We start from the raw sequence: 27439 nt of genomic DNA, 5'->3' as shown, positions 1-27439 counted from the left end.
AGTGCCTCTCCAGGGCCAGACCTTCCCCTCTCTGCTTCTCCCACTATCTCCACAAAAAGCAAAAGCCAAACCCCAAACCCATGTCTTCTTCTCCTAAGCATTTGGCTGTGAGCACCAGTCACAACTGGTTTGTGTTCCCTGCTTGCTTCTGCCATTGAGGCTTTATTTAGGCTTGATACTGAGTGGAACAGGCAGGTGTAAGATTTTAGGTCTCTGCTCAGACGAATTGTGCACAGTGCACGCCGAGCAGCCCGAGTGTTTACAACAGCCAGTGACAGAATGTGTTACTCACTGCGACTTGAGGCACTGCCATTGGAATATGGCACATTGCACAAAAATTGCTTTTGCAGCAAGTTGGAAGTCATGTTATTAGGGTTTGCTATTGGATTAACCCACCGACATGCAATCCAACAGGTACTAGCAGCAAGGATTTATTACCAGCCATGACTTCTAGTCACATCAGAGCTCACGATGGAATCACAGTGTTTGTGTGTGTGTCATTGCTGCGAGAGACAGAAAGAGCAGCTGATCTATATATGGGAGCTGGATGTGAGTCCCCATGGTGCAGCACTGCGACCTGAGCTCTGTGCAGCTTCTCATGTCCTGTGCTGGACATTAAAATGTCCTCGTGTGATGCTCAGCCTGCAAACTGTGTCAGTGAAAGGTGCTTGGGGTGCAGGAGGGGGCACTTTGTGCCTGGGTTACATGGATAGAGCCCACTGAGGTAATGAAGTAACTGGGGGTGGTGGCAGGTCCCGAAGTCTTGGCTGCTGAGTTCACAAGCACAGTGATATTCAGATCCCATCCCCTCCCACAGTGTACTGTAAGTACACCACCCAGTGTGCCGTTCTTTTCAGATCTGTCAGTGTATTTTGGGACAGGCACCTGTCCTGGGGGAACTGGACTGAGATCTCACCTGCTCAGCTTGCATGTACTCTGGTAAACAGCCAATGGATGGCACTGATTTCAGCCATAGTCTGCTGACCAGGACTGAATTTTTACCAGTGACGGAGGCACCAATGAGCTCTGTCCTGCGCTGCCAGCCAGGATCAGCTGCAATTTACCTCTTTTAGTCATGAAAATAGTCTATTTCCTAAACTATTTCTAAGCAAAATATTTCTGCTTTTGCTTGCAGCTATTTAACCAATGTCTCCTCCCCTCTTCACTCTGTTCCTGTGAAATACAGATAGTCATTTTGTCAAGAAATGACAATTTTTTTCAATTGCCAACCTATAGGTAACCAGATCATCACTGGCAATAATGAGCAAGTTTTAATGTCAAAAAAGCCAGCTAATGAGGTAATTAACCTGTTAGTATATGATAATGACTCTGCAGTTGCATGCTTGATGGCTTCAATGTAATTAGAAACTTTTAATATGTGCCTGTTTGTGACCTATAAAACAATCGAGAGGGTCTGAGGATTTGAGCTTTTCTTTTGCTTTTTATACATACAGTTCTGCTGTCTTTGAGCTCTGTGATGTGTAAGCAGTAAAACTGCATATGAGACTTAGAAATAGATTTGACCCTATGGAAATACTGTGGAGGAAATAGAGGACCACGGCCTATAAACCAGCAACCATTGCAACTTGTGCTTTCTTCAGTGGGACAAAGAGTATTTGTTTTTGGATTAAATCACAGGGAATTAGGAGACAATGTAGCACAAATCACAACATGTAATTTAATCATTGATTTAATCATTGACTTAGGCTGCTGCCAGAACAACACTTCAATACATACTTCAATTGAAATGTGAGCATGAATGTTCTTGAAATACGTGAAACTGCTGCTCACAGGTTCAAGATAAACACATGCTTAAAATATTTGCTGAATCCACCTGGGAGCATGTCGAAAAATGGCCCTTTTTTAAACTTCAAATCTGCAAAAAGAATAATCTTCACTTGGGTAACATTCACCTTGTCGAGATTCCGTCCTGAGTGCCTTCATCTAACAGCACTTTCTCCAGAACAATTTTTTCCTATCCTTAAGACTGCGCTTGTTGCTACAAGAATCTCCTTCCCCCTCCTTTAGATGTCCCTTCCCAGCTGGTAATTTATTATTATTTTAAATCAGTACACACATAAACATTGCTATTTTAATTAGGGAGAAGCAAACAGAAGTCACAGGCTATGAGGCACTGTGACTACGCTTGCTACTCTCAAATTTTAATTATTTATTGGAGTAAATAAAATTAAATATTTTCATAGCGATCCAGAACAGGATTTGAAGTAATTACTCTGTCAAATTCATCAAAAATTCTCTCATCAAAATAAAAACCTTCATGTCATTGAATAATTTATAGTACAAATACACAGAAATTGTAAAGTATTATAAATAGAAAACTGCAGGGTAAGTGAACATGAATTAGTTAAGGGTTATGTTTCTGAAAGAGCCTGTCATAAGCTGTATAAATTTTTAATAAGTGTTTTTGAGGCCTAATTTTCTGTGTACAGTATATACCAACAACTACAGGAAACAACCCGAGAATGGTGATTTAGAAGCACAGCTGTTTGTGATAGAGGCCAGATTGTGCCTCCTCTTCCCGGGCCTTTCTCTCATACAATTTGAACTAATGATGTTTGCCACTGAATGCCTATGGCTTAACATGAATCATCTGCCTAAATAGCAAATACATTAAGTAAACATAATCTCTATTATTATCAATGAATACCAAACGCCGGGACAATATCTAGCCTATTAAAATCCCAACTGTTCGGTGAGGCAGCCGTATGGCAACAGCCTCACACCAGTCTGCGTGTGCTCAAGCTTTGGCAGTGTTTGTGGTGTGACTGAGACCTCTGCTCCTTGTGCAGGAGCTGAAGGGGCCATGGCAGGGCATGATCCTGTAGCTGCCATCTCCCCAGCGGCTGTAAAGGCAGTGGGAAGTGCTGAGCACCTTGCAGGTTAGTGGTGGCAGCTTTGGCATTTGATCTAATAATGCTGAAGGGAACTCTTTGTGTTGTCAGTAACCAGGGATGTTCCAGAGGCAAAACCTCTGATCTCCAATCTTCTGGCGTGACTTGTTCTTCGTTTTCCAATTCTTATTGAGTTCTGGTTCAAAATTATGTGCTAAAAAGCCTCCCGTAAAACAAATTAGCACCAGGTCTGGTCCTTCCTGTGCTAAAGCCATTATTTTTGGCAAATCTAAGATGGATACAAACATCAGCAGCCTTTGTAAAAACAACCACTGCCAACCATGGCAGACTTGTAAAATAAAACTTCCCCTTCCCAACCAACTGGGACCTGAGATTCATGTTTGGCTCTGTGGCAGCCAGGGCAACTGCTGCAGCTCTGCTGCTGCCCAGGGACTGCTGGGCGCAGCGGCTGAAAGCTGAGGTGACACCACTGCAGTCAGTGGCTTTGCCCTGACTTAATCCCATCATAATGAAGCATGTTTCAGCTGTAGGCCTGAATGTCTTTGCTCACTAGAAAGATCATTAGGCAAATTCTACCTCTAACCCTAAAAGTAATTCTAGGAGTGAAAGAAAATAGATTTGTTGCCATTTGCTGTTTATTCTATTTTATGATAGATCATTTCAGGGAGCTTTTTTTCCTTCTCTTTCTTGTAGCAAAGCACCACTTTGGTAGACACGTCAGTTCAGATCATATCTGGCTAAAACTTTGTTTTTTGAGAGCCAGTAAGAAGCATGCACTTTTTTGATCAATATCTGTTTCAGAAATAGACACAGGTAATGATTTTCAGACAGCTAAGTCAAGGAAGCTTTATCAGATGTACAATATGCTATCTCATTTCATGCATGCATCTACCTCTGGCAAGGTTCTTTCTATTTCTGGGACCTAAAGGGCCTCAGCAAGGTAGTTCTGCTTGTAAATCTCTGCTACATCAGAAAGGTCAATAGACAAGATGCAAAGCAGGCACAAAATGATGGGAAGTGGGAGCAGGATCGGAACAAGTTAAAAATTGCAATCCTTCTCAGCTAGAAAATGAAAAAGGATGTTCAGAACGTGTGGGAATGGTTAGGAAATATTCAGGAAGCATTGGAAAGCTTTGGCACATGCAAACTTCAATGTAGCCTAAATTTTACATTGATTCTCTGTACAAGCTGAAAAACACCCTGCTGGAATGTGGTACAAGACAAATCTATTGACTGCAGTGTAGACAGAGGAATTTATTGCTGTACTGTTTCTCTTCCCATTCATCAGCTGAGATTTTCTTAACTGGCTGCATTAGCAGTGCCACCAGCTATTTTGTGGAGCTTTTCAATGACTCAGGGATTTAGTCCTCACTGTAATTACTGCCTAATTCTATGTTCCTTGTTCAGAATGATGTGGGGAACATTTGCCTAGTACTCCAAACATTACATTGCTTTACAGCAGATTGACAGCAAACAAGTTTTTAATGACTATTTAATTAAAGAGAAACCATTTGATCATGTTATCCCTAAATTTATCTATATTAAAGCTTCATTATATTATAAATCTAGGCTACTAAAGCCTGCTTGGAGCACAGAGGTGGAAGCTTCCATGTATTAGTTATTCACTGGGTCCTTCCATTCTCTCTGTTCAATAATTGATAGGCACAATTGTTCCTCCTGCTTCCTCACTGTAGTCAATAGTATGTCATCCTCTGCTGTCATCTCAGGTCACCTTCCTGAACTGTTCAGGTTTAGGAGTCAAGTCTGGTACAGATGAGTTAAAACTTTAGACTGTAGAAAGAGATATTCGTTTAATATGTTGGTTGCTAATCATTATCATCCCATTTTAAAATGAGAAAGTAGCTCCTATAGGGAATCACTTAATTTCCCTAAGCACATTTGGGTCTCACTTGCTTTAAAGACATGCTCATAGCTTGATTTTTCTCTTTGGGCTTGGGGTCTTTAACATTTCCTCTTCTATTGCTTGTGGTTTCATTGTAGCATTATTCTTACTCTTTTCCTCTTCCATCTATTTCTCTTTCTACTCTACAAGGATATTGTAGTTTTTTTGGACGTCAAATGGAATGACAAAGGAAAAAATCCCCACAATTCTTTTTTCAAACTATGAATAGTTTTCCTTTAAAAAAAAAAAAAAGTTCTGGTTCATCTGCAGCCAAGTTTATTGGAAATGACAGCTCAAAAGTTCAGTGAGTGAGTGAAGTTCCTAGAGATCAGAAGCCCTCTGCTGTTTCTACTGTTTCCAGGCCTCAATACAAGGGCACCTTTTGGAAGTTTCAAGGTCAGCTGTAGGTCTATTGTTATGTCGAATGGAAAGGAAATAATTTTGCACTTGTATCCAACATCTTGTCATCTTTCTCCTTACCCTACTTGGTTTCTTTGTAGTACCTGAAGGCCTCAGCTCCATCTCTTTTGGCCATTGTAAATGGTTTGATTGGTGTTGGCCATGTTATCCCTTCTGTCCTCTTTATTAAAAGAAAATGATAATATTGCATTGAAGAAACTATTATTGCCATCAAAAAATCAGCCTTAATTTTCACCTTCTCTGAAAGTTTCAACATTTCAGAAGGAAGTAGCTGTGTTGGTTTTCAGAAACTCTGAGGAATCCTACCAGTTCTGATCCATACTTTGGATAAGTCATAGAACAGAGACTACTTTGGACAAAGGATACACTGGTCTTTTACTTTTTCCTCTCTGCTGCTTCTTTACTTTTTACAGCATTTGTTCAAGCCACCCGAAGAGAAGGCAGAGACATGAACCTGTATAAAACTCCATTAACCAACCATCTTGCCTAACCTGCAACATAGATCACTCTAGGAGAAAACAGTGAAAGTCATGCCCAGAACTGTAGCTTTGACTTCTCAGGAAGGTCTAAGGTTGCTGTGTTACAATCAAGCATTTGCAGTGAGCACATATTGTGAACCCACAGATATTTTTCCTCCAACTCTGCTGGAAGCTTTTCTTCTGTGCCCGGCAGAATATTGCTGTAAATGGAACATTAGCTTTGCTCAGCCCTGTCTAGCTGTCTGAAACACAGCACCCATTCAGCATCTGCTCCTTGCCCTCCCTCTCTTTTTCTTATCCACAGCAGAGATAGATGGAAGACCAGGATATGTTCCCCTCACTGTGTCTGCCAGTGATTGGTTTAAGTGGGAACTCAGGATTTAAAAAGTTAAGTGTCCAGACTCCGAAGCACTTGCTTTGTTTTGCTTGGCATACAGGGTTGGTAAGAGTTTCTTAATTTCTCAGTTTTGCATATGGTCACTGGATCTGAATGTAGGACTACAGACTACCTTCAGCATTTAGCTCTAGAGATTTCCTTGGCTTTTATGGAATGACTCCTAACTAATACCAGTGTAACAGTGGTAGGGACTGGAGCCATTCTCTCATCCCTCAAGCACTGGAATGATTCTCTCTTCAGAGTCTCTACGGTGTTTTTCTTGTATTATACCCATAGCGCAGTATATGTTCATCTGAAAACAAAAGGCTGAAGGCAAAATGCAAGTCTCAGAGATTTTAATTACAGGTCAAAGGAAACAATAGAGAAAAAGACAAAATGTAGAGAAATAATTGTGTGAGAGATTTTCCTGGCAATCTTCTTAAGTCAAATGATGGGAAGTGCCTTCAGGCAGGTTAGGTTGTCCTCTTAGCCTTTCTACATGCTTACGATTAGCTACCACTTCATGCTGCAAGAAGTAGTGGCAGCTTCTGATCTCATGGACTCTGGTGTCATACTGAAGCTACTATTCAGAAAGATATGATAAGGTTCTGTAATTTTTCTAGGAGAAAAGAAGCAACAGCAGAAGCTCGAACTGGTGAGCAAGCTTACTGCCTTCTGACCTGCCCAAAGTGGTCTGGCAGATGTGAGGAAGTTGCATTAGCTCACAGCTACGTATCAAGTGGATTTGCAAAGAGCTTGTGATGTCTTATAAAACAGAACATGGTTTGGGATTTGAGTATTTATCTGAGCAGCTGTCTGTGTATGGACCTAAGCACTGTTTGACATCATCTAAAGCTGTTTTATTGGCCGTTCCAAAACAAACAAAACACAAATAGGCTTAACACCTCTGGAAGGCAACTGCTTAGTTATTGTGTGGAATTCATTTTGGGCTGGGGATCTGTAAAGCTGAGTCAATACGTTGATTTGAATCTGTGCTGCAAACTTACCTTTAACCTGTGCTTGTTTCTTCTAAAGGAGCTTTTATTCAAACTACAAATTATTAATTGGGCCTTTATTGTCAGCTGCCATGCATGTGTTAACATGAGAAATCTATGGAGTCCTGCTTTGAGCTGACACTACTAGGGAAGAGTTGGAAACAGATCCCCCCACTTCTGTCCCCACTCTTCTTGCTTTACAGAGGGGACATTCTTAGGCTGCTCACCTGAAGATCTGGAGCTTTTTCACATCCTTAACAGCCACTGCCTTTAGAGAAGGGACCATTGGGCATCTATGCTGTTTTCCCTTGAGGAATCCAGGATGCTGTACTGAGCTACTGCTCCTCTCCAAGTCCTCCTTGCCTTTTGTGCAGCTGCTACGGAAGTGCTGCTGGATGTAACACTGGCTCTGATATTTTCAGCTTATCAATAACTTGCATTAAACTGCCATTGCTTTTAGCACAGCCTCTGCAGTGACTGACTCAAGGATGAAGGTTATCTGGCTGAAGGTCTGCTCAGGTCAGACAGATAATACTCACAGGAAGGACAACTGTCTGGTGAACTGGAAATAAAGGGCAGCAAGGGGGGCTAGATCCTCTCTTCCTATTTTCTCCCTTCATGATGTCAAATGCAGTGACATGAAATGCCCTGATTTCCTTTCCTAGGGTTTTCCTAGGTAGTATTTTATATCTGGGCTTATGGACACAATGTCAAGACATTGTTTTCCTATATAGTGTGGTCACTGCTTGTGTTTTAGAGTGGGAATGCACCCCAAAGGAAATAAAATTAGTGTAAAAAACCTCAGATTTTCTGTTCCTTAATCTTCACCTGGAAAGTCACAACTACATTTATAAGGTTCTTGTTTGCTTTGCTGTTTAAATTTATTTGGTTTTGCTTGTGGCATGCCCTGAGAGACTTCATGTTATCATGCTTTCAGCAGGCATGATTACAGCTGGACAGGAAGGGCTTTGTATGAGCTCCCCAGTGTCTTCACTCCCCTCTGTTTTGTTTTTTCCTAGTAAGAGACCTCAATGCCCTTGTATTTCTTTAGCATTCGGGGGAGGTGGGCGGAGGGGGGGAGAAAAGTTAAAGCAATATCCTGGTGTATTTTCCTCAGAAAAGAAACAAACTGCCTAGGATGTTTGGACCAAAATTCAAGGAAGAGAATAAAGATGTTGGTTCTTTACCTTGAAGTAACTTTAATAGCTAAAAGACTGTGAGTTAAACCTGGATGAGAGCTCAAGGTCTGGACCAGGCAGTGTGTATTATGCGGGCTTTAAGGATGACAAGCTGCTGCCTGTGAGCAAGTTCTTCTCTTTGCACCATGGATGTAACTGGAGAAGCTCAATAGCAAAAGCAGTTACCTGAAAACCAGGCTCTGGGAAGTGAGTGCCCTGTAAGACAAAAACATCCTCAGACTTTCTGAATGTCCCTGGCAGTCATGTCACATCACAGAAGTGGTCATATCATTTTGTCTGTTGTCTAGGTAAGGAATTTATACGACCTCGATTCTGGGCTCACATCAGTACCTCGAGATCTTTTTTACTTTTTATGTGCTTGTGACCAGATTTACACAACTGAATAGAACAGATTCTTTTAAAGTCACTTCGCTGGAATTTTGCAGACTGCAACCAGAATTGCACACATCTGAGCACAAATGCTTGCACCAGCATACAGATGTGACTCTTTCACCTTGTGCTACCACATGGCAGTACTTACTATTGCCACTGTGCCACTGCGCTGGCTCTTATGCCACCCTGCACCATGATTAAGTACTGCTGTTATAAACCAGGTACCTCTCACGTTAATAACAACATCTGTTAACTAACAAATTGCTCGTTAACCAAGAGTAGCAGTGGATTTCACCAGATTACAGCTCTGCAGGTCTTTTATGAAACAGATATCAACAAATTGTTGTGTCTTTTTTATTCTTTAAAGCTTCTAAGTATTTTTCTTTTTGTGTTGAGTTTCCTAAAGCAGCAGTTATCTCATACCCTTTGGTATTATGTAAAAGCACTGTAACATGATATTTAAAAAGAATCGGTACTTTACCTTACATTTCACAGTACAAAATATCCTTTTAGTATACCATCTTTCAATGGGTTCCTGAACAATGCACCAAATCTTAACAATAAACACACTCCTGTCATATAATAGACCTTATACTTCACAATATCTACAGGGAATCACTTTTTAAAGTCTATAACACATAGTAGTCTTTTTATATGAGTGACTGAGTCATATGAAAATAAAAATTGATAAAAAATAGTAATAAATCTGGATTTTATATCATGCACCGAGCAAAGTCTAAATTAAACTACTGTATTAAACCTTCTATGAAGTAGACCTAATTAATTAAAAACACCAGGGTTAAGCAATTTAGCCATCAATCTCATAGTCTAAGTGGGGGATGAGGTACATATGGTAGCTTACTGAGGAAGAAAAATGAAAGACCTGTTCTCTCCAGATTCACATTGACATGATCTAGGGGAGGTTAAATATAAGCCGCTATTCCCAGGGAGATTTCTCCTACAGTTCCCCCAGCAAGATGACTTTCCCAAAGCCCTCGGCAAGTTGGAGTGTGTCACTTATCTCCTTCTACCAGAGCAGCGAGAGGAACAAAGCAGGCTTGCGATGCCTTTCTGAAGGAGTCAGATGTCAATGGAAATGGCACTGGGGCCAGTGCAGGGGGATTTTTCTGTGAGCTCCGATTAGCTAGTTACATTGCTCGTGCCATGCAGTCCGCCAGCACTCCCAGAAGGAAAGGGAGATGGTGATTTCCTTCCTTCCTCTCCAGAGATGGGTCCACGCCCAGGGAGCATGCACTAGTCATGTCTCAGTTTTCTTGGGTTCTACAGTGAGAACTGTTCTTTGGAGTTCCTTGTTTTTAGTAAAATAATCATGTTCCACATGTAGCCAGCAATATATTTAGAATAGTGGTTTTCATCATCTCCCACTCTCTCAAGTGGATCCCATTTCCACAGGTCTTGCATATCCCCGGGGTGACTATAGAGAAAGGGAATATAGCCTCATCATCCCTGTCAAGCTGTTGCAGTTCCAGAAGAGAAGAACTGTTGGTCAAGGATTTCATATAAATGTAGAGATGAAATTCAGTGATGTTTGTATTTGGATGTCAGAGTGGTACAGAATGATAAAGAAGCCATATTTTGCTCAGGATTTTCCTTGGAACAGTACCACAAAAATGTACTTTGAGAACACTTAAAAAGGTAGAATGAAACAGAGTTAAAGATCCACTCTATGAATACCTGGTTGATTCCTGGTACCTTTATATAAATTTTTCTTCATCCATTTGTATCTTACCTGAAATCCTTAAATAATGCGACAGTTAGTGCATGCACACACAGATCACATCATATTTAGCACCTCCCTCCTTTTTCCTACCCCAGACTTGACAACCTAAGTGTGAGTTTTTATGCTGCACTGTGCAGCTCTGAGCTCTGAGCTGCACCCAACAAGCAGACTGACTCCTACCATATGTAAGAATTCCCCTTTGGATCAGAACTACAAATTATTTCTCCACAGAGTGAGTTGATTAAAGTGGCTGCTCCAGCCAAAAAATTATTTTGTCTGTCCAGCAGCTGCCTGGCTGCCCAGTGATGATGTGATGAACAGATCCACCAGGCAGGGGACGGCAGAGGTTTATGGCTGTCGATGTAGACTGAAGTGGGATGGAGTGGGATCCTCCTTTTGGCAGGTGCTTTCCTTATTACCAACTCATCTGCCATGCAAAGAGAAACCCTCAGGAGTGCCAAACAACTCTACATCAAACCCAGGAGTTTACCTTGTTTGCAGGCTCTTGAGACAATGAATGTATTTGAGATTGGAGGAGCACTTCAGAGTTCAAGTGGCCTGGGAGCACTCAGCATAATATGCAGCCCACTTGAGCTGAGCTGCTGAATACAGGCTGTTGCATTCTGACTCTAAGCAGAGGAAGGTCCAAGCCTTGAGGATCTGACTCATTATTTCTTATTCATCCTATATCCAAAAACCCTCTAAAAACCCTCTATTCTATGGAGGAGAATGAAACTAAAGAAGGACCTTGGGAATTGGCCTGCTGTAAAAAAAAAAAAACAAAAACAAGTTTACAGTCACTTGTCTCTCAGCAATCCTTTAAAAGAAATTATTCTGTGATATGTGCTCCTACAGACATGGCCTTTCACCTCTGGACTGTTATGGATCTAACATCCTAAAATCAATACTCCGTAAAGGGGATTCTAGGTGCATCTGCTAGGTCCCTAAGATAAGGTGGGATACGTTTCTCATCTCAGTAAAGAGAAATAAGACCCTCTTGAGCTTCATTCACTCTGTCTAAAATCTTAATTGTGTCCTAGTGGGACATCTGTCTCATCTTTGCATAGGAAGCCAAGTGTGATTGTTCTCAATGTAGGTGAGCTTCTGAAGTACAAGAGGAGTCTGGGAACGAAATATGTTGATTGCCAATTGCACCCAATGAAAGATGGCAGATGCATGTGGTACGGACTTGAGTTACCACTTTCGAAAAGATCATAAACTTTTAAAGTGAATTGAGCACACACAAAAAGCATTTATTTGGAAACAGTGCATGTAACTCTCCTTTTAGTGTTATATAACTTCACTACTGGCAAATTCTGGTAAATAAAAAATAAAACCTACTACTGCAGAATTGGTCTTTTGCATTTAAAAACTATGAAGCAAGAACAGAAGGATCAACAGAACAGGCTAAAAACATACCTTAATGCTCTTAAAGTACCTTTATAAAAACTCACTAAGATAGGGGAGTTTTGACATGACACAGTGGGCCATGAAGAAATTACTTTAATAAGAAACAATACTTGGAATATTCAGACCAGGCACTGAGCAGTAAGTCAAAAAGAAACTACTACATGCAAATCTTCTGCAGCTTAGAGCTAATTAGACCTTTGCCTCAGAATGGCCCAAGCCTGGTGCAATGTGGCAATGGTTATGATAATTATATTTTCACTCTGTGTTGGGCTGAGTTATATGTGTATTGCCTATAAATGCTAATGGCAAGTATGTATGTAAATCCTCTCCTCAATGAGGTGAGATTATGCCCTGACGTCTCTTAAGAAGCAAGTAAATGCGGCAATTGGGGTGGCAACTGCTCATGACTGGAAAATGCAGGACTTTCTAAACCTTTAAGGGAAGTGATATTTAGCTGTGTGGATCTGTTGTTCACTGGGGCAGGTGGACAGGGGCAAGCAGGGATCACACTGATTTTTATCACATATTATCAGTGGGAACAATGAAGAAAAAATATCAATTCCCCATATGTACTAGAAGTTAATCTACATAGGTGCATCCTATTACACATTTCTAAGTATCTGATGTATGTTAAGGCTGCAGAAGATAGATTGTGATTTATTGATACAGATAGATATAGGTATGCGATCTGTTGATGCTAATCATGCACCTTAAATGCAAACAAGTTAGCGTTTCTGATTGCATGATCATTCCTCATTCTCAGCAACTTATTTTTTATCTGAAGTACTAACAGACCACTTCAGTTAGTCCTTAACTGGCCGACTGTTCCCATAATCATACAAATCATACAAATGATTGGTGTGCAAAGGGATGCTCCTTCCCGTGTTCTGTAGGCTGCTGAGTGTAGGACTGCTCACACATTGTATTACCTCTCTTACATCCTGGCTTGCACCACAGTGCACAGCTCCAAACCCACACACACTGGGCAACTCACTGCTTCTCAATAGAAGCCTCTCATAAAATGACTGAAACGTGCACTGTCACAGGAAGGTGGGGGAGAAAACACTTTTTCTGGAGTAAGTTTCCCCATTGAGGAACTTTTCAGTCATGCCAACTTGTCACATCATACTCTGCAGCATTTGTGGGCTCACAGTCCTTCGGAACTGACAGAGCCAGAGCAGAGAGGAAGATGTGAGGGTGATGCTGTCAGGCTCAGTGCCTGTTTCACAAAAAAGCAAGCCACACGCAGGAGCTTTCATGACCTAGACAGGGACTTTGCCAGAGTGTGCTCCGAGACCGCAACTCCATGAAGTCTGAAGCCAGACAGGGGGGAAGAGGTGAGATTTGCTTTTGCAAAGTGTTCCTTCACACAAAGAAATGAGAATCACCTGAAAGGCACAAATGAACTCTTAGAGTGGTCCTGAACAGGACTTAGAATCATGGACTCATTAAGGATGGAAAAGACTGCTAAAATCACTCAGTCCAACCATCAGCCCACCCCCCCCCATGTCCACTGTCCGTGTCCCTCAGTGCCACATCAACACTTTTCTTGAACAGCTCCACAGACTGCGACTCCACCACTTCCCTGGGCAACCTGTTCCAATACTGTGTACAGCAACATCTCCCATCCTGCCTTTTTTTTTTTTTTTGGTTCTACTCTGTTCTTATTCTAAGTATTTATTTACTGATTATGAGAAAAAACACACGACCTCACAGGACCCCCAGCAGGTGCTCCCAGCCTCCACGGCCTCCTCGAACAACTAGGGTATTCTCTCCTTGCATATTACAGTCCTTTCCCAAATGTGGGAATGCAGAGTTCAGACCTGTTGGAGTATTTGGGGGGATTGAAAGATATAAATAAGCCAGCTGGGGCTTCAACCCACCAGCTCAGCAACATTATATCGTGCTAGTCTTTGTTTTCACTGTATCACCTATTTTTCAGAGCAGCGGTATAACCAAGTTGTAAACTGCACACCTTACAAATCAGTCTATCCTGACATTGCTGGAGCGTTCATTACAAGCTGTAAAAAAACACGAGCGAGGAAGGTTTCAGTTCTGCAGCCCAATTTTCCATTGCAATAACCCAATTAACTGGTGTGTGTTTGTTTTACAAAGCTCTAAGCTACAATAAACCATGCCGATACACAGGCTGCAGAAAGCTTCGTAATTAGGACAAGGTGTACAAATTAAACCACTCTTTTTAAACTTCAAACCAGCTAACTTCTGACATACTGTACTGCTGGGGCTTCTGGGACTAAACCCAATTAACATCTTAGTATTTTATAAGCATCGTTTTAATTGCATTTGTATGCAATCTTCTCTCCAAGAGCCTTTCAAGGTGCTAGACCTCGTTCAGATTTTATTACTTCAGTGATTTAAATCTCCTCTATCTGTGCTTCCCGTTAATAACGACTAGTGCTACTTCAAATGTCGGCCCAACATAAAACTGAGCTCTCCAAAGAATTATACTTTAAAACAGTTACATTTAACTTTATTATTACATGTTTAATTTTTTTTCTCTCTCTGTTTGAACATTACGCCTTGAACCACTTTATCAAGCTGTCGGTGCAGTAAGTGCTGGAAGAGCAAATGTTTTGCTTCCCAGCACTTTGCAATGGCGCAGCCTCATGGCCTGCACACGAGGCACTTTGTGCTGCATGAACTTGTCTTGGAGCATGAGCTTTTCTATGTGCAGCGTAGTGATTTGTGTCCGCAGATTTTCAAGACATGGGGCGGTGGGTGGGGGGAGGTTTAACACCATGAGAGACAGTAAAACCGAGCCTTCAGGCTGAGTTGCTTTTGTCTTTTTAGGACAAGAACTGCCCTCTCGTTTTGTCCTCCAGAAGCCTGTGAAGCTTCACTCACATGAGTAGTTTTATTGACTGGGATGGGATTGCTCAATTTGGGAGAAACTGGGCCTCAGTGGGAGCAGTGGAACATTCCATGGAAATTGTGAGGCACTCTGAGGAATGTCAATTCCCATCACCAGAATTTTTCTCTGTATAAAATTCTCTCAAGTGCTCTTTTCTTCTTCATGCATCTGCTTCTTTGGAAAATGACCTGCACTTCAAAGATCAGGTAGGATTTGTAGAGAGATGTAGAGGCATTAAGTAGTATAACGGAACACCCTCTGCCCATTTAATAGAATAATGTATAAAATATGTCCCAAGATCCATTTTCCAGGACAGTATTTATTATCCTGTTTCACATTCTTTCAAGGGAGAGAAAAAGAAACAGGAATGTGTTGGACCATATTGAAATGATGAAATGAATAAAGTGTTTATTTTAAAATGCTGGTAGACAAGCTCAAAATATTTTCCTCTTTGGAGAATGCAACTCAGGATGAATATACGCTCATGTTGCTCTCATTTAGGATTTCTGTTAAGTGAATACAAATATTGGGCCTTAAAAATGCAGAAGGTTCTTCCTGAAATATTTTGAACCTCTCCACTTGATTGAGTGTCTTGTCAAACAAAACTGGCAGCAGATCTCTTGGAACTGCCTGAATCTATGCAGATACGATTTCTATCACACCCTCATTATGTGTAGCCCATAATAAGAATGAGCACGTATAAATCATTTCTGGCTGGCACTTAGGATGCAATGCTCAAAGGGGAAAGACATTTCTGTCTTCAAATGTCTAGCAATTTCTGATATTACACAGTAAGTCTCCCCAGAACCATACAATCCTCAATTCCATGTGGCCTTCTTATGAAAGAATGAGACTTTCATTCCTTCCTTGCAAGAGCCACCAGTGCAATAAGACATGTGCTGTGCTCCAGCAGGGTGGCTATATTGAACTTTCATTTGCAAAGCCTTCTCTAACAGTATTGCACAGAGATGAAGGTTTTTGCCTCTATCATTCCTGTATACAATCATCCATGAGTAAGCGTTACTTTATATATAGTAGATTACACAGTTGTGTATTATAGGAACACATTTTCCATGGAACGTTCTTCTACGTGCACACCTATAATGTGCACTAAAATAAACACGAATATTGTATGAATGTGCTTGTGTTTTCTCAGCTTCCATAACTGAGCTAAGCCTTGGCATTGTAAAATGCAATAGCATCTGAAATGAGAGGTGATCTGAAAAGTCCTAACAAATCATGCTTTCTCCAGACACAAACACACAGAGAGCTCGTCAAAACTAAAGAAGCCATTTTAAGAAAGCAATATAGAGAGATGTATTTTGTCTGTTTTAAGGTACTGGATTTATACCTATTTCGTACTCTACCCCTTTAAAAAATATTTATCTGCAACACATTAAAAGGAAAAAATCATCAGTCCTTTTCCAGAATTCTTTTTAAAGTTTCTCTCTCTCTCTCTTTTTTTTTTTTTCCTTTTAGTAGAATTTATAGGAAAAGAGAGTGTTTAGAAAACTGATTTTAAAATAGTTTGAAATTCTCTGATCAAATACTTAGTGGCATTACCAGGAGAGACAGATTGAGGGAATGCCAAGGAAAAAGGAATATGTTTATTAGGGTAACAATTACTAAGGACAAATTTTGGTTTTGGTGAAAATAGTGACTTTTTTATTAAGGGCATTGTATGCAAAATATTCCAACCAGTATAAAAAGACCAGCTTTTTTTTGAGAATAGTTCTTACTGTAAATAGATGAATGATTTCTTTGGTATTATACATGATGAAATGTTGATCCATGAGGCTTTATGCCTTTATACAGAGACACCTACGTTATAGTGGAAAGAGATCTACATAAATGTTCTACCTGCCAGATCCTGACTGTTTCCTACTATGCAAACAATCAGAACTTCTCAATGAAGAGTTTAGCCACTGGGAAGCTGAAAAGCAGAGGGCATTTTAGAGCAGGAGTTCAGTGTGTGGAGCTGTCAGATTTGGTATCCCTGAATTTTAAACTGGAGAGCCTTGTTCCTACAGAGGTTGTTCTAAAGGGGATCAGTGTCTTCTGAGAGCTGAGCTGTAGGGAGGAAGGGGCAGAGCACGAGAGAATATTTTATGCAAAAGAACCGTCTGTCAAGAATCGAATAGAAAATTACATTTCTGTAATGACAAGCTTTCTGTAAAATATGGGGAGCCATGGAGAAGTATATTATTCCGTTTTCTTTCTTCCTACATGGGGGAAAATAAGAGGTGTCACAGTGAGTTATCAAGTGCAGTGACCACTAATGCTCCTGTGTAGTGTACAATTGCCAGTCACATTGCACACAATCACGTGTCATTATTTTATTAACTGGCTTTGTATACTCTTCATCTGACTTCATCTAGCAGGGGTTGCACAATTACAATAAGAGCAAGAAGCTCACTTGACTAAAGGTTACTTATAATTCTATCTTCTGCCCACGTAAAATCATGGCACTACAGCATATAAAATACTTTATAAAAACCAACACCTTCCCAGACATTGCTGTCTTTCACAATCAGATCCTCTCCTGGCACAGGGCAGCTCTTGCCTTGGTTCGTGCTGGATCAGCTCTGCCCTCCTTTGCTTTCCCTGTAGGTTCAGCAGAAGAAGCTCTTGTGCACACCAGAACAAAACTGCCAAGTTCCCAGAGAGAAGGCTGCCTTTATTGGTGCACTGCATTGGTCTGAGTGCACTTTTGATAGTAAAGTGATAAATAAATACAAGCAAATTAATTTGCTATAATTAACAGAACAACTAGCAGAGCTGCAGTTGCAGTCTTTATTCCTGGTGGCAATGAAAAGAACACAGCATCACTTTCGGATCTCAGGTTTAATTTGTAATGAAAAAGGCGGTATTTTATGTGCAAACTAAGTCACCTAGATACTGTAAATGTGGAACCCAGAAAAACCTTCTCTAGAGTTTCTTTTCTGCTTTCACTTTGAGAAGAAATGCTGGTAATGGCTGCTGTTCTAGGATCTAGGGTTCAGGCTTCATGGGGCAATGGGAAAAGCAGAAGTGATGCAATGCTTTTCAGGAATCGATATTCAGCTCCTTGTGTGCACACTGTGTGTGTGTGTGTGTGTGTGTGTGTGCAGATGGCAGCTCCCTGATCCTGCCACAAAGCCCCACCACAACACAGGAGGGTCGGAGCATCTCCATCTGCCCCTCCAACAAAGCAGTCTCTGTGATGTGCAAGGGAATCCCTTCCCACTTAGCTTTATTACATTCTAACCACGTGGCTTGTGAAGTATCCTGGGAAATGCTGGGAAATAGAAATATACAGCAGTGGACGCAGCGTGGCCTCAGCCAAGCATGCTGACTCCAGAGGTGTTGGCTGGTTTGGTTTTCCAAGTGTTAAGAAACTCTGTGTTAAGAAACACAGACAAGTTAAAGTGTGAAAGTTTTCTCTTACATGAGAGAAGAGGTCAGCGTGCATCTCAGGAAAGAAACAGTGAGCGTGCTTTGTTTCCAAGGCTGATGATGAGAGCTTCAGAGGACTTTGTCCTGCAGACAAGGAGGCTCTTCAAGGAGGTGGGAGAGCACAAACACAGATTTCATTGCTGCAAGAACTTTAGTTTCCAAGGGTCAAGATCAACTTTGGAAAGGACTTTTTATGTTGGTTATTAGCTATGTGCACACAAGTCAGCATGAATTGCAGCTGTGAGGTGTAAGAAACATCGTATCTCCAGTATCACAAGCAGTGGTGAAATGTCCTGTTCCATTCTCCAGGCTATGATCTGCACTGGTTAGTGACCTGGTTTATACTGGAATCAAGCAGAGCAGATATTCTATATGTTCCACCTCAGTCTTCTGTTAGTGACTCTGGGAATGGTATCAGCCACATCAGCTGAGCCCAGATTGCTTTCATTTCAGGTGAGGGATGGCTCAAGAAAGCGTGTTAGATTCACTTTCCTTTAGCAGCAAAATCCAGCTTGGAAATGGCCCAGCTGCTAAATGCTGCCTGAAGCAGGAGAGGTCAGAACAGTTAACTTGCTCTACTACTCTGTTAAGACCTTGTTGTAGTCATGAGACAAGAAAGGCAGTGGGGAAACATGGACATCTGTCAAAGGCACTTCCACAGCCCTTTCACTGCAGCGCTTAAGCAGTCCCCAGGGCACTGGTGCACGAGGAGAGCAGTGTTTTCATCTGTGGATGGGAGCCCTGCTCTCTGTGGTTCTGGGGTGTTCTTCTGCCAAGTACCCAGTGAGAGGAGCAGCCACCATGTCAGCTTTTCTCCTGAAACCACACAGAATCCTGGGACAAACTGGATCTCTGAGGTATCGCCTCCCATCTTGGTATGAGTGGGAGGAGGGCTGGGGCATGAAAGTGATAGGATTACTGACAAATTGCTTCGTAGGTTTTTTGTTTTGTTTTGTTTTGTTTTTAAATGTAACTAATTTTAGAGGTGAGCCTTTAGAAAATGGCAATTCAGTAACTGAAATAATGAACTGAATTTTTGTGGCTCTCCTGAAGGCTGACAAGTCTCCGCAACCTGGGGAGACCTGAAATTTCTTTCAGTGAAACCTTTCCTCTCCCCTGCGTTATTCCCCTCTGAATCTGTCTGCAGAAGGATGATGAAATACTCAGTTGAGTGCACTCTGGGCCCAATCCAGCACTCACCCTACTAAATGACAACTTAGCTGTCTGCAGTGAGGAATGGCTCTGCTCATGTTTGAAACTATTTCACAGAATCATAGAATCATTTGAGTTGGAAGAGACTCTTAAAGGCCATCTGATGCAACTTCCCTGCACTGAACAGGGACACCCACAGCTCCATCAGGTGCTCAGAGCACCTCCAGCCTGACCTTGGCTGTCTGCAGGGATGAGGCATCACCAGTTCTCTGGGCAACCTGTGCCACTGCCTCACTACTTTTATTGTAAAAAACCCTTTCCTTATATTTGATCTAAATCTTCCCTCTTTTAGTTTGAAACCATTTCCCCTTGTCCTGTCACAACAAACCCTGCTACAGAGCCATTTGCAGGTCGCTTCATTGCCTTGCCCTTACAGAGGACACAGCTCATCTGCTGGATGGTGGTGGTCAAGCAAAATGTGCAAATGCAAGCTGGTTTTACTCTTTGAATAAATGCCTCCTGTGACATTTCTTGCCCTTCCCTTTTCTGCAGTGTGCACCGGGCATTTGTCACAACAAACTACCGAACCAGATGGCCCCGTAGCACCGACCAATCTGGTGGCTCCTGTGTGCCTGTAGCCACTCGGGAAGGGGGGGGGAAGAGACACAGCGTGAAACCTGTCTCTGCATCCAAGCAGTTCTGCCAAGGCCACGGCCACTGGAGCAGAGCCGCTGGAAGAGGGGCGGAAGGGCAACGAGCGGCCCTTCCTGCGTGGCACGATGGAAGTGCCGGGGGGATGGAGTGGGGCGATGCGCTCTAGCTCCGGATTCAGACTTTTGGAGACGCCCTGCTTGCCGATTTTAGCGGGCAGGAAGGTCAAACCTCGGCCTGTGAGGTGCGAGGGAGGCTTTCGGGCAGCCGGCGGCTCCGCGGGCCGGCTAGATGGCGCTGGCAGCCCAGGAACGGCCCCGGAGCCGGCGCGCAGCCCGCAGCGGCACCCCGGCACCCCGAACGTGCCCACGGGCTCCGGCTGGGTTTCAGTAGGTTGTGTCACACAGCTGAAGTTATAGGGATTTGATATAAACCCACCGTGCGGTAATTATGAGAGTAAAATGCATTTGGGGGAAAACATTTTGCAGACTTGCCAAGAGTAACAGCTTACAAATAAAGACCCGTTCCTGCTCTGGCCTCGAGCTGCGCCCTGGAGAATTTGCACATGCATTTGAAATGAAACAATCCCCCTATCTCTGTGTTTACTAGGGGGAAAAAAAACTACAAACCCTTCCTTCCATAAGTCCTTCTATAAATACGTTCCTGGCACCGAGCGGTTTGCAGGCAGACATAAACTGCCAGTCTTTAATATGAAATAATGTAAGGTTTTTAAACAGAAAGCTGGCTGCTAGAATTGATTGGTGTCTTATTTTTCTGGCTGGAGCTGCTGTTTGCAAGTGAGGGCCACATGAGCAGTCCTGCCGTCTGCATGGCAAATGAGGATGGTGAATGGCAGCTCTCAATGTATTACGCTGGCAAAGAGAAGGCAGCAAAGGAGGGGGGGAGTGGTGCACAAGAGAGTAGGAAGAAAGAGAAGGATCCAAAGTGAAAAGAAACTGAATGGAACTGGAAAAAGAAGAGAAGATGGGAGAAGAATAGGATAGAGGAGAGAATGGAGGGGATTATAGAAGAGGGAGAGAAATGAGCCCAAGGGGGAGAGGCTGTAGGAGCACAGAGGACAGAAGAGCAGAGATGGCCTTGGGCAATGCAGCTGGAGGGAGATGGGCAGAGCTGCAGTAGGAGTTGGGTGAGAGTGAAAGAAGACAGCAGAGAAGCACAGGTAAACTCTCACCTAGCAGGTGTGTTGTTTCTGGCCCTCACATTCTCCAGGGTCTTCTCACCAGACTGGAGAGGGCTGCTGTGTGTTACTATGGACTGGACTGGCCTCATCCACGGCAATCCCTCTGGCTGGGAGCTGTGGATAGAAAGGTCAGGTTCCAGTAAGTTCCATCTGCAAAGGTGTGAGTCTCCATCAAAGGAAAACATTTGTTAGAGTATTTGGAGCTTCACAGGACATGCTCCATCCAGGGTGCTCTGCTTTGACAGTAAGAGATGCAGCAGCTCCTTTTCCACAATTTGTAGCTTGTAAAGAGTATCCATGTTTAATACAGAGGGTGGGAGTTGTATTGTGATGTTCAAAGCCTGGTCTGTTGAATCCCATGGAATTCACAGCATCTTTCCAAGGGATTTGCAAAGGAAATTGAAGAAAAAAAAAGTCTACAACAAGTCAGCTTACATGCAGCCCTGTCCTACTTAATTTTTAGGGATTTCTAATGAGAACAAGGTTGAAAACCACAAGTGGAGAATATCACACAGTGAGGGAAAACCAGGGCTTGAGGAAGGAACCACTCTTATATGCTCAGGTGGGCTGGCAGATCTCTCATTCCCTCTTACATAACCTTTTTGCCTTGCATACAGCAGCATGCCATCTATTAGTTTTCTTTCCTTGGGGATTCCTTCTCCAGGCTTGCTGGTATGGTTTCAGAGCTCAGAATCTGTTTTAGGAATGCTCGGGCAGTGAACAGATGTAGCATTAGGACATGGAGCAATCTGAAACATGCTTGTGCCCAATTTCTGAAGTTTGGGCAGGTCTTAGGTGGTGCCCAGAGGTGAATGCAGGCTAAAGGCTGACCTGCTGGAAAGGAGCTCTGCAGAGAAGGACGTGGGTGTCCTGGTGGATTGGCTGTGTGCATCAAGAAGAGCAAAGGCAGAAGGCTGAGAGAGGTGATCCTCCCTCTCTGCTCTACCCTGATGAGGCCACATCTGGAATACCGTGTTAAATTCTGGGCTCCCCAGTTCAAGAAAGAAAGACAGGGAACTGCTGGAGGACCACAAAGATGATGAGGGGCATGGAGCATCTCCTGTACAAGGAAAGGCTAAGGGACTTGGGACAGTTCAACTTGGAGAAGACAGTGAGATCTTACCAGTCCTTATAAGTATCCGAAGGGTGGCTGTCAAGAAGATGGTGCCAAGCTCTTTTCAGCAGTGCCCAGCTTTAGCAGAGGGTTGGACTAGGTGATCTCCAGAGGTCCCTTCAAACCCATGACTCTATGTGAATTCCCATCAGATGTTCCTCATTCCTAGTGCTGCATGTGCTGCTGCTGGGTTGTGGCCATTTGAAGTAGTAACATGAGCACGTGCATCAACACACCTTGCAAAATGAAGGTAACTTGAAATGGGAAATGACCTGCTCATTGCAATATTCAGTGGCCAGTTTCTGGCATGTTAATACCTTGTTTCCCAGTATATTAAACTGCCTTCCTTCGTAACAGGAAATGAAGGATTTCTATAGGGACACAACATCCTTCCTGCTACAGTTCCATTTCTTTCCCCAAATCTTTGCTGTCAGAGGAAGAAGGAGAGAAAAGGGAAAAAAAGAAAAAAAAGAAAAAAAAAAAAAAAAGAATAAGAAAGAAAGAAAAAAAAAAAAGGAAAGAAAAAGAGAGGGTATTCTGATGGACCGAGCAGAGAGCAGAAGCTGAGTTTGTTTTTTCTGGCTGACACACTTCGTGTTGCTGGTACGCTTGCTGCTTCCTTGAAAGGCCAATGGGGGGAAAAAAGAGATTAAGGTCATCAAGATAATGTAAAGAATATTTAAACTAGAAGCAGAGGGGAAATATAGAAGGTCTGTTTTTCCAATAGTAAGTAATCAGAGTACAGGAGGATGTAATTTGCAGATTAGGAAAATGAACAAAGACTATAAAATTAACTTTATGACAGAGAAGAACAGTCCATTTGAAGGGGGGAATAAACTAACCTCCATAAAGCTTTATGGCTGATACAATCAGTATGTTGATTTAAACTAAATAGGAATTATCAGCAAATGATCAGGCATGGGGCAGGCTTCAAGCCCTGGTTGTGCTGTCATCTGGGTTGGATATGGTGCAGAATTCAAGGCTGGGATATGGGGACAGTGAAATTTCCTTGGGCAGTGGGAGCAGGAGCAGAGGCAGAGCGAGCCGATGCCAAACCTGTTGATGGCGGCTCTCAGTCATCCATCCTTTATTTCTCTGGTGACTTCTCTTCAAGCAGACAAAGCCCCGCACCACATAAATGTGCTTCCTCTGCAGTGAAATCAAACGCTCTCTCACACTCGTGCCAGCCTGGGAACAGCTCATTGGGCGGATCTGAAGCAAAAGCTTTTAATTAGCAGGGGGACTGCAAGTTAGTTACAGAGCAGGTGGCTATAACAGGGATCCCCTGTCTCAGCATGATATAAACTGTGTGCAGAAGCCCTAAGTGTTTCCCTGGAAAATACTTCCTCAGAGAGGAGCTTCCTGTTCCTCCAGAGTCAGCAGGCCCAGGCTCCCAGTCTGGTCCAAACGAATGGCTCTGTCAAACTGGAGCAGAAAGAAGTTTCTCTTAGAGGATCTTCTATTTCATCCTAATTTTTTATTCTCTTCATTGTTATTTTTGTTTCTTCTTCACCTTATTTTCTTGAAGTGAAAAGAGGGGAAAGAAGGAATAACTTGCTCTCAGTGGATTCTGTTCATGTTATTAGTGCCTGTAAGTAACATTTCCAGTAGCCTGTGCAACTATGGCAAGTTTTACAGGACTCCATGCAAGCCCTCAGAGGAGCCGTAACTGCGGAGCCATGTTCTCCAAAGGACAATTCTCTTACATCTCTTTGCTTTTCCATTTTCTACCAGAGGGGAAAACTACAGAGTGAGCTAACAAATATGACCAAAAAAGCCAAATGAGGGCCAATGCTGCTCTCGGGAAGGCAGGGGCAAATTACACAGAGTAATGTTTTTACTGATGTTACCTGTACGTACATCTGCTGTAAGCTGCTTAAAAAGAAGGAAAAGCAAGTTTGCTCAAGAAGGGAATTCTCCTCATCTGCGTGACACTGATCCCACAAAAAGATGGTCATGTAAGCAATTTTATTCACATTTTCAATGAAGTGCCTCATTGTGAGGCTCCGTGGCACTGCCATTGCCACCATCTATGTACTCTCTTTGGGAATAGAGAGCAGAACTCTTTCAAGACTTGGGAAAGGTCGAGTGGCTTCAATAAAATACAAATAGCCCCAAATGGTTGTTCAAACAATCCCAGACAAAAGTATTAAGAGCATGAGGAACGAAACAGTCCTTTTGGTGTTAGAAACAACATTTTTTTCAATTTGCTTTGCATTTTATTATCCCCAGAGTTTTTTTATCAGATGCTGACAGCAGAAGGTGCTGGGAGCTTTGTGGCTGTCTTGAGCTGTTGGGCTGCTCTTTGCAAAGGGCCTGTTTTTAACTTTGTAAGTGGGATTAATTGAAATCCCAGGAAAGTCCCTCCCTAGCAAACTTTGAATTTCCTCATTAAAAAAAAGAAATTTTCAAATAAATATTTATCAAGTTCCGTGAAATCCTATTCCATCATCAGAAAAAAAGTACAAAAAATAATGTGCTTCTGTGAACACCCAACCTGCTTTCTCAGTGCAAAACTTCTTCTGCAGGTGATACTGAGAATTAAGAACGTGATTGTGTCCCACTCAAGTCTCAGCCAAAAAAATCAGAGCGACTTTTATGGCTGAGTTTTTGAACCATTGCTGGTTGGCTTTTGTTAAAGGGCTGTGCCAGTTGCTTGGATGCGCAGCGCGCCGCGTTAACGGGCCGACCTGCCCCTTGTGATCAGCAGGCGGAAGCGGTTTGATACGTTTGTCAGAAAGACTGTCCTTTGAGAGCCAAAATCAAATGCATTCTCTGATATGCAAGAAGTTAAATACTTTTGCGCTGGCTTGGCTTGGGATCTGACATCTTTTTCTAATGCTTATTTTTAGGTGGAATCAGTAGTTAGAGACCCTAAAGGCAAGGGCAAGATTTCAAACCAAATTTATGCTCTCAAACACTTTTAGAGTGTGTATGTGTATACACACATATATCATTGCATTTATATTACCACGCCGTAACTATCTGCGATACTCCAGCTGCAAAGCATCTGAATGCCAGGCAGTCTTCAGTGCTTTTCACCTTCATAGCTCCTCCGGGACTTAAGAAAGTGCTGTTTTCCCTATTTTACAGATGGGGAACTGAGAGGTTTGTGGGCAAGAAGGAAGACTGAGAGTGCAGGGCACTAAGCACAACCCTCCTGCAAGCTGCTGGAGTCTGAATCTAGGGATCTCAAAAACTAGATTTCCTCCCTTTGAGGCAGAAAGGGTAATTTAACAGGCAGAAAAGTAGTCTCACGAAAGCTCGGTTTATCTGCAAAGGGTAAACCCCTCAAAATGAATAGTGTCAGGCCTCACCAAACCCAGCACTGCCTTACTATGAATGGATCCAGCCAAGAGCTGCAGGGAGAGGTGGGGATACAGGAGGAAAGGAAGAGCTCTCCACTGGTCCAGAGGTCAGGATCTTACCTTAGTTCATAACCTGGCAGTTGTTTCATTTGCCTCAAGAAATGCTCATGTTGAAAAGCACATTTCCAGAAATTTAAAGAAGAATATAAAGAAGAAAAAAAGTAAAAATGAATAACTTCTGAAGGTTTGGTAGTGTTTTATATGCCTTTATCTAGTCTGCCGGGCTTACAAGCAGGTGCTTCTAAGGACCATCCCCTCGTCTACATCCTGGCCATTTCCCAAGCAAAGGGCAATAATATTGCCCACAGTGTAAGCATGGATGTCTCCATGGCAGCTAGTGATGAGGATGCGAGCAGCCAGCAGGGTGTCTGCAAAGAGCTGGGCAGAAGGACCACCATCCATAGTGCAGTACCATGAGCCAGGCTGGTGCTCAGTGCCTGCTCATGCTGGGGGGGGAACACTGTAGGAGTTGCAGGAGAAACTGATGTCTCCAGCCCCAGGAGACCACAGGCTGAGTTCCTTCTTTCTGCCTTTTAGGTATATAACCATTGTTAATTTTTCAGATCTTTCCTAGACTATTATTTCCACTTCAAACATAACACATCCGAATTGTTTGCGTGGAAATGTACACAAATCCAGGCTTCCACCCTGCTGAGATTTTTGCCTCATTTGACAGCACAATAATGCTCACCTGGTTTGAATGAACCTTAACAACCCCCCTTCTTTCCTGCTTGATTTAGCCTCTGCTCATACTGCATTTGCAGTTTTGGCCTGACTGAGTTAGACACAACTGAAGAAGACTCCAAAAGGGATGAGGAAGGTGGGTTAGCACTCATAACGTTGCCGGTGTCCTCCCTGGCAGTTTGATCCCACATACAGATCTTATGCACATGATGGAGCAGTGCCTGTCTGGGTTGAGTCAGCACAACTGATTGCCTGCAGTCAGGCTTCATTTTCTGTCAGCAGAGTGGCATCCCAGTGCTGGCGGCTGTTGGCAGTGGCACTGCCAGAGCCATCCTCTGGAGGACTGAGGTGGGATCCTGCCCATCCGAGGGGACATGCTGACCCCAGGTGCTGCTCTGCGTGGTCACACAACTCCTGTTCTATGTTCCCAGCACAGGGCCAGGGTCGCTGCTTCACCCCGCTAGGAATCCCGGCACGGTAAACCACAATGATCTAACTCCTCTCTTTTTTTTTAAATTATATTCCCATTATTTCTGAACCTTAAGGGCAGCGAGTTCATGGCAAAGCAGCTGCTGCCTGTTCTGCTCTTTGCTACGTTTGGAGGCAGCGAGCTGAGGCTGTGAGGGGGGAGAACCGTGCTGTTAGTGCCTGCCCAAAGCGCAGGCAGGCAGTGCTCACTGCAGCATGCAATACGGCAATTCATAAAATGTGACATTCATGTTGGCGGGACACTGCTGTGAGCCTATTTTACTCCGTGATAAAGACTACATCTGTCAGGGTTCATCTCCTTGTCGCCGGGTCTGTCAGACAATCACACAGGGCAAACTTGTTATACGCAGGGGATGGGATTGGCTCCGCAGCGCGCGCACCCTGAGCCTGCGTTAGTGCATTATCTCCTGGAGGAGCTGCTGCTGCATCTGCTTACACAGAGCCTTATCCTGCAGGGTGCTGGGTGGGATGCGATCATCTGAAGCCCTTTGGAAAGCAGTCAGCACCGCGCTTCCTCACGGCTTGAAAGGAAAAACCCATTGTGCATTTCAAAGCCAAGATTTCTGGAACAAAAAATCAACCTTTTAATTGCGTTTTTCACTTAGGAATGTGAAGGAATCGTTGGGAACCTTGAAAGTTTGATATATACCAGACCAGTAAATAGATTTGGCTTTGTTTTTTTAATGTTTTGCATACTTTGTTTTT

Source organism: Centrocercus urophasianus, unplaced genomic scaffold (genome assembly GCF_019232065.1).
Source record: "Centrocercus urophasianus isolate 14NV4802_14NV808 unplaced genomic scaffold, USGS_Curo_1.0 seq_26, whole genome shotgun sequence".
NCBI lineage: Eukaryota > Metazoa > Chordata > Aves > Galliformes > Phasianidae > Centrocercus > Centrocercus urophasianus.
This window is presented reverse-complemented; position numbering follows the sequence as displayed.